The 6,290-nt window shown below is 52.0% G+C and overlaps 1 long non-coding RNA gene across 1 annotated transcript; it reads right to left on the bottom strand.

Annotated features, from left to right (window-relative positions):
• Positions 1-356: 356 nt before the first annotated feature.
• LOC138844591 (uncharacterized) lies at positions 357-1,748 on the bottom strand. Its single transcript, XR_011380533.1, has 2 exons — positions 961-1,748; positions 357-729 (listed from the first exon to the last, which is right to left on the bottom strand). It is a non-coding gene; the product is annotated as an uncharacterized lncRNA (long non-coding RNA).
• Positions 1,749-6,290: the final 4,542 nt, after the last annotated feature.

Below are 6,290 nucleotides of genomic sequence, written 5' to 3' on the forward strand. Positions count from 1 at the left end.
ATTGCGGCCCAGGTAGAGACACTGCCTGCGATGACAGCATCCCGTATGGACGCTGGTTCAAGTCCCAGCTGCTCCACTTCTAATCTGGCTCCCTGAAAATGTGCCTGGGAGAGCAGCGGAAGATGGCCCAGTGCTGGGGGCCCTGCAACCATGTGGGAGATCAGGACGGAGTTCCAGGATCCTGATTTGTGGCCTGGCCCAGTCCCCCTGGGCATTGCAGACATTTGAGGGGTGAACCAGCAGGTGGGCTATCTCTCTCTCTTTCTCTTCTCTTCCTTTCTGTTGCTCTGCCTTTCAAATAAATAAAATAATAAATAATAAGTATACAAAACAATTTAAGAAAATGTCCTTGCAAGGTTGCTGGATTCATTAGGCTGGCCTCCTACTGCCCCCCGTCCCCCACCTGCTTCCTGTCTCAGCACCGCCATGGCTCTGCCTGCAATGTCAAAGCTCCCCTCTTTGCCTGCCTTTTCCTCCTGGTCCGAGAGCAGTTGGGAGAACACACAGGATGGTGTGCCAGGGCCAGCGGCTGCGGCATGAGTCACGGCAGAAGGAGCCTGAAGCCCAGCGAGCACGGCTCATGGCGCTCCCAGACCTGTGCTGCTCGCTGCGCCCTGGAGACGGAGCCCGGGGGCCTCCCCAGGGTGTGTGGTTTGTCCATGGCAGTGCCAGTCGCAGAGGGTGGAAGGTGGGGTAGGCAGAGAGCTGCTTCCCCATGGCTTTCCCGTCCTGTAGGGAATCAAGGAACACAGTGGGTCATCATTGCATTTAAGAATTTTTAAACATTTTCTCATTTAATAAGTGATGCCTGCTGTTTAATTTACTTTCAATTAATTATTCAAGAAAAGCATGATTTGTCAATACACCCATAAATAACACAGTTGATCACGATTGGTCAAGAAACAATGCTGAGCTGTATTTCTAGGTGTTGACACGAAAGGGGAAATGCAGGCCACTTACCATGATTTCTCCAGAGTCTCCCCTTGCAAGAGTGAGGAGCCTCCTTCCTGGTAAAGCAGGGAGTGAACGGACGTAACTCCTACGGTTGTCTCACGTTCCCACTGGCTTCGGAAGTGCCGAAGAGAGCTGGATGGGTTACAGAGACCTTTGGCCAAATAAAAGAACCTCAGAGTTTAGGCTCAGAAAAATCTAGAGATGAACTGGTAGGGCCATCACTGCTTACAAAAGATTTATTTATTTGAATGGCAAAGAAAGAGAGAGAGAGAGAGAGAGAACGGAATGTGTGTGTGTGTGTGAGAGAGAGAGAGAGAGAGAGAGAGACAACGGAAGTGTGTGTGTGTGAGAGAGAACGGAAGTGTGTGTGTGTGTGTGTGAGAGAGAGAGAGAGAGAGAACGGAAGTGTGTGTGTGAGAGAGAGAGAGAACGGAAGTGTGTGTGTGTGTGTGTGTGTGTGTTTGTGAGAGAGAGAGAGAGAGAGGTCTGTCTGGGGGTGCACTCCAGAAATGGCCACAACAGCCAGGCCTAGGCCAGGCTGAAGCCAGGAGCCAGGAGCTCCCCCTGGGTCTTCCACACAGGCAGTAGGGGCCTGGGCACTGGGCCGTCTTCCGCTGCCTTCTCAGGTGCGCTAGCAAGCAAGGATCTAAGTAGGAAGCAGAGCAGCTGGGACTCGAATCAGTGCCGGGACGTGGGACGCTGGCGTGTGAGCTGCGGTTTAACCCACAGTGCCACGATGCCTCATACTTTGTAAGCTCCTTGGGTATGAGGGCATCTTCCAAGGCGGTCTCCTCACTGAGTCTGGGCTGGGCTTGGCGCCTGGCTTCCAATGCAGCGGTCGACGATGAGGTTATCAGGAGTGGCTTCATTTTGCTCTTTCTTCCTCTTTTCTCACTTGCTCATGCTGATAAGCTGCTGTGTTGGGAGGAGGGCTTGGCCAGCAGCTGGCGGGAGCTGAGCTGACCACGTCCCACGCCCCACAAGCAGCTGACTTCCGCCAACAGCTGTGGAGTGAGCAGAGATGTGAAGCCTCCGCCACCCCACCGCGGAGCGGTCACATGACTGTTGCCCTGGCCAGCTCACGCCTTGACTGCAGACTGTGACCTTAAACTAGATGACTGAGCTAATGTGTGGCTGGAATCCCGACCCACAAAACAGTGTCAGAGAAAAACTTGCTGTTGGGGCTGGTGCTGTGGTGCGGCTCCTGTGATGTGGGCATCCAATTTGGGTGCTGGTTCAGGTCCCAGCTGCTCCAGTTCCGATCCAGTTCCTCGCTAGTGCTCCTGGGACAGCAGTCAAAGATGGATGGCCCAAGTGCTTGGGTCCCTGCACCCACGTGGGAGGTCTGGATGATACTCCTGGCTCCTGGCTTTGGTCTGGCCCAGCCCTGGCTGTTACGTTCCTTTGGGGAGTGAATCAGTGGATGAAATTCTCTCTCTCTCTCAAAAAAGAATTTATTGCTGCTTTAATCCACTAACCCTTGCTGAGTTTCAACTGTGATTAACCAGTAGGTACACGTTAAGGGGTGTGTGCGTGTAAGGGTATCAGAAATTCACCACCATCGTTCACGCCAGCACCTGTGCACTGGGCAGCAGGTGGCCAGAGGGGCTGAGTCACAAATGTCCTCATTTGCTCTCCCAAACATCTCAATCTAAACACACAAGAAGGCTCACAGGCAGTTTGCTTGCTTCCTTGGCTGTTTTAAAAGGAAAAACGCCGTGTTAGGGCGCTGGTGTGAGTCCCGGCTGCTCCGTTTCCAACCCAGCTCCCTGCTAATGTGCCAGGGAAGCAAGTGACGATGGCCCAAGTGCGTGGGCCCCTGCCAGCCACCTGGGAGACCCGGATGGAGCTCCTGGCTCTTGGCTTCAGCCTGGCCCAGCTTGGCCGTTGCAGCCATTTGGGGAGTGAACCAGATGAACGATCTCTGTCTCTCCTTCTCTCTCTGCTACTCGTCTTTCAAATAAATACATTTTTTTAAAAAATTGGAAAGAGTGCTGCCTTCCACTGATTCACTTTCCACGTGGCCACAATGGCGGGAGCTGGGAAGTCCACCTGGGCCTTCCGCGTGGTGGCAGGAGCTCACTTACTTGAGCCACCCCTGCTGCCTCCCAGGGTGTGTGACGAGGCCGCTGGAGTGAGGAGCCGGAGCCAGGAACGGAATCCAGGTACCCGAGTGTGGCTGTGCGTCTCAGCCTGCGCCTTACCCCGTCGGCTAAATGCTTGCCCTGAAGTCTGTTTAAGATCGGTTACCATTCCAACATGCTCTGGTTCGTACTGACGGACACAGGAGGGGTACCGCATGCTTTTGAAATGTCAGCCGGGCTGGCAGCGGGGCTGTGGCGCGTCGCTGCGGCTACAGTCCGCACTGCCCCAGTGAATAGCGACGTTGGGCACGTGTCCAGGTGCCTGTTTTCTTGCTGTTGGATTTTGAGTGGACTTTCTATATTTTGGGTAGAGGTCCTTTTTCAGCTTTTCAGCTGTTCCACCCCAGTGTGTAGCTTGTCTTTCCATTCTTTTAAGAGTGTCTCTGATGAAGTCCAATTCATCAACTCTTTCATAAATCAAGTGCTTGACGTCAAATCTGTGAAAACTTTGCCTTATTGAAAGTTACCAAGGTATTCTCCCATTTTTTAGCAGTTTTATAATTTTACGTTGTATGTTAACTCTGTGATCTATTTTGAGTTAATTTTTATACATGATGTGGACATAAGCTCTTTATTTTGCATTTGCATGTCTAAATTTTTCAGTCATTTGTTGAAGAGACCATCCTTTCTCTTCTCTACAATTAGCTGTGGGCCGGTGCTGTGGGTAGCGAGCCAAGCTGCCACCTGCAAGGCTGGCAGCCCACGTGGGAGTAGGTTCAAGTCCTGGCTCTTTTGCTTGTGATCCAGCTCCCTGCTAATGGCCTGCAAAAGCAACGGAAGACGGTCCAAGTGCTTGGGCCCCTGAGGCCACCAGGGAGACCCAGAAGCAGCTCCTGGCTCTGGTCTGGCCCAGCCTGGCTGTTACGGCCATCTGGGGAGTGAGCCAGCAGATGAAGGATCTCTCTCTGTAACTCTGTCTTTCAAGTAAATAAAATAAATCTTAAAAAAAAAATCAGTTGATCATATTTATTTCTTTCTATATCTGGACTCCTTGTTCTACAAATTTATGTTTTAGCAATTTTTCCAGCATACCTCCTTTTTTTTTTGACAGGCAGAGTTAGACAGTGAGAGAGAGACAGAGAGAAAGGTCTTCCTTCCGTTGGTTCACCCCCTAAATGGCCGCTAAAGCCGGCGCGCTGTGCCGATCCGAAGCCAGGAGCCAGGTGCTTCTCCTGGTCTCCCATGTGGGTGCAGGGCCCAAGCACTTGGGCCATCCTCCACTGCACTCCCGGGCCACAGCAGAGAGCTGGACTGGAAGGGGAGCAACCGGGACAGAATCTGGCACCCCAATCGGGACTAGAACCCGGGGTGCCGGCGCCACAGGCGGAGGATTAGCCAAGTGAGCTGCGGCGCCGGTCTCTAGCAAACCTCTTAATTGTGGTGGACTAATAGTAAGTTTATATGTAGTATGAATGCCTTTTCTTTTTAAGTAATGTTTTAGCTGTTTCTGCCCCATTTCATCTGTTTGCTCACTCACCAAATGGCCATGACAGCCAGGCTGTAGCCAGGAACCAGGAACTCCATCCGGGTCTCCCACGTGGGTAGCAGGGACCTAAGTGCTGGGGCCATATTCCACTGCCTTTCCAGATGCATTAGCAGGGAGCTGGATTGGAAGCGGAGCCGCCAGGACTCAAGCTGTGCCCTGGTAGGTGACGCCTGCATAATACATCATGGCTCAACCCACTGTGCCACAATGCGGGAACCCAGTTGCAAGATTTTTGAAATCCACGCATAGTTTTCTCAAAAAATGAATTTCCCAAGAATTCTTTGAAGTGCTGTTGTACAATTAAGAGAACAATCTCTTCCCTTTTGGGCAGGCCTGCTGATAAGAAGCGACCTCCATTTTTCTTCAACCAAGAGCATCTTGACTTTGAATTAGCTCTGGAGGGTGTCTTTACCTGACATTCACCTGCAGTTGGCGGCCCCCTCCGTTCACCCCCGGCGGCTGTAAATGGTGCCCCACTGCCTTCTGCCCCCCATGGTTTTGGCCGAGTCGTTCTTAGTCACTTACGTCCTCTTGCCATCACGTGTACACGTGGCTCCTGTTCTTTGGTTTACAGCCATTGATGTGCCTGGGCACAGCTCTCCTTGAGTTTACTGTCAGGATGCTCGGTGAGTTACAAATTCATGGTTTTCCCAGGTAGTCTAAGGCTATGATCTCTTCAAATCTTCTCCTTTTTCACCAATTCATTTATGCTCTTTTCTGTGAATCTAATAATAAATGAGTGACGGAGTGTCCCACGGGTCCTGAGACTGTTCATTTTCTTCCTTTACTTTTCAGATTTATTTATTTATTTGAAAGGCAGAATTTCAGAGAGAGAGGCAGCAGAGATCTCCCCTTTGCTGGTTCACTCCTCATCAACAGCTGGGGCTGTACTTAGGTCATCATTTGCTGCCTTCCCAGGTGCGTTAGCAGGGAGGTGGATCAGAAGCGGAGCAGCCAGGACTCCAACCAGAGCTCATATGGGATGTTGGCGATACCCACGGTACCTTCACCCACTGCGCCATACCCTGGCCCCTAGGCTGCTCATTTCCTAAAAGCTTTGTCTGTAGTCGTATAACTTTCACTGGTGTGCCTCCAAACCGACCGCGTCGTCTTCCAGCTCCTTCTGCTACTCCCAACAGCGAATCTTCTATGTCAGTTCCTCTGTGTTACAGGTCAAGCTTCTCTTTTGGTCATTTTGCACAGTTTCTATTCCTCGTCTCAGAGTTTCTATTTTTCCATTTATTTCAGGAAGGTTCTCCTTTACTTGGTAGAGCATGGTTACAATGGCTGTTTAGAAATCTTCGGTGATTCCGACCTGCGTCATCTCCACGCTGGCATTTGGGATGATCCCACCCTGATTCCTTGTGTGCTGTGTGTTTTGGACTGGATCCTGCGTGGTTTAGACATCACGGTGGAGACTGGTTTCCATCGAAATCCCCAGCTGAATGTTGGCATTTTTCTTTGGAAAGGCACCTGCTCAGGCCGGCGCCGCGGCTCAGTAGGCGCCGGCACACCGGGTTCTAGTCCCAGTCAGGGCGCTGGATTCTGTCCCGGTTGCCCCTCTTCCAGGCCAGCCCTCTGCTGTGGCCAGGGAGTGCAGTGGAGGATGGCCCAGGTGCTTGGGCCCTGCACCCCATGGGAGACCAGGAGAAGCACCTGGCTCCTGCCTTCGGATAGGCACGGTGCGCCGGCCGCAACGGCCATTG

This window comes from Oryctolagus cuniculus, chromosome 12 (assembly GCF_964237555.1).
Source record: "Oryctolagus cuniculus chromosome 12, mOryCun1.1, whole genome shotgun sequence".
Taxonomy (NCBI): Eukaryota; Metazoa; Chordata; class Mammalia; order Lagomorpha; family Leporidae; genus Oryctolagus; species Oryctolagus cuniculus.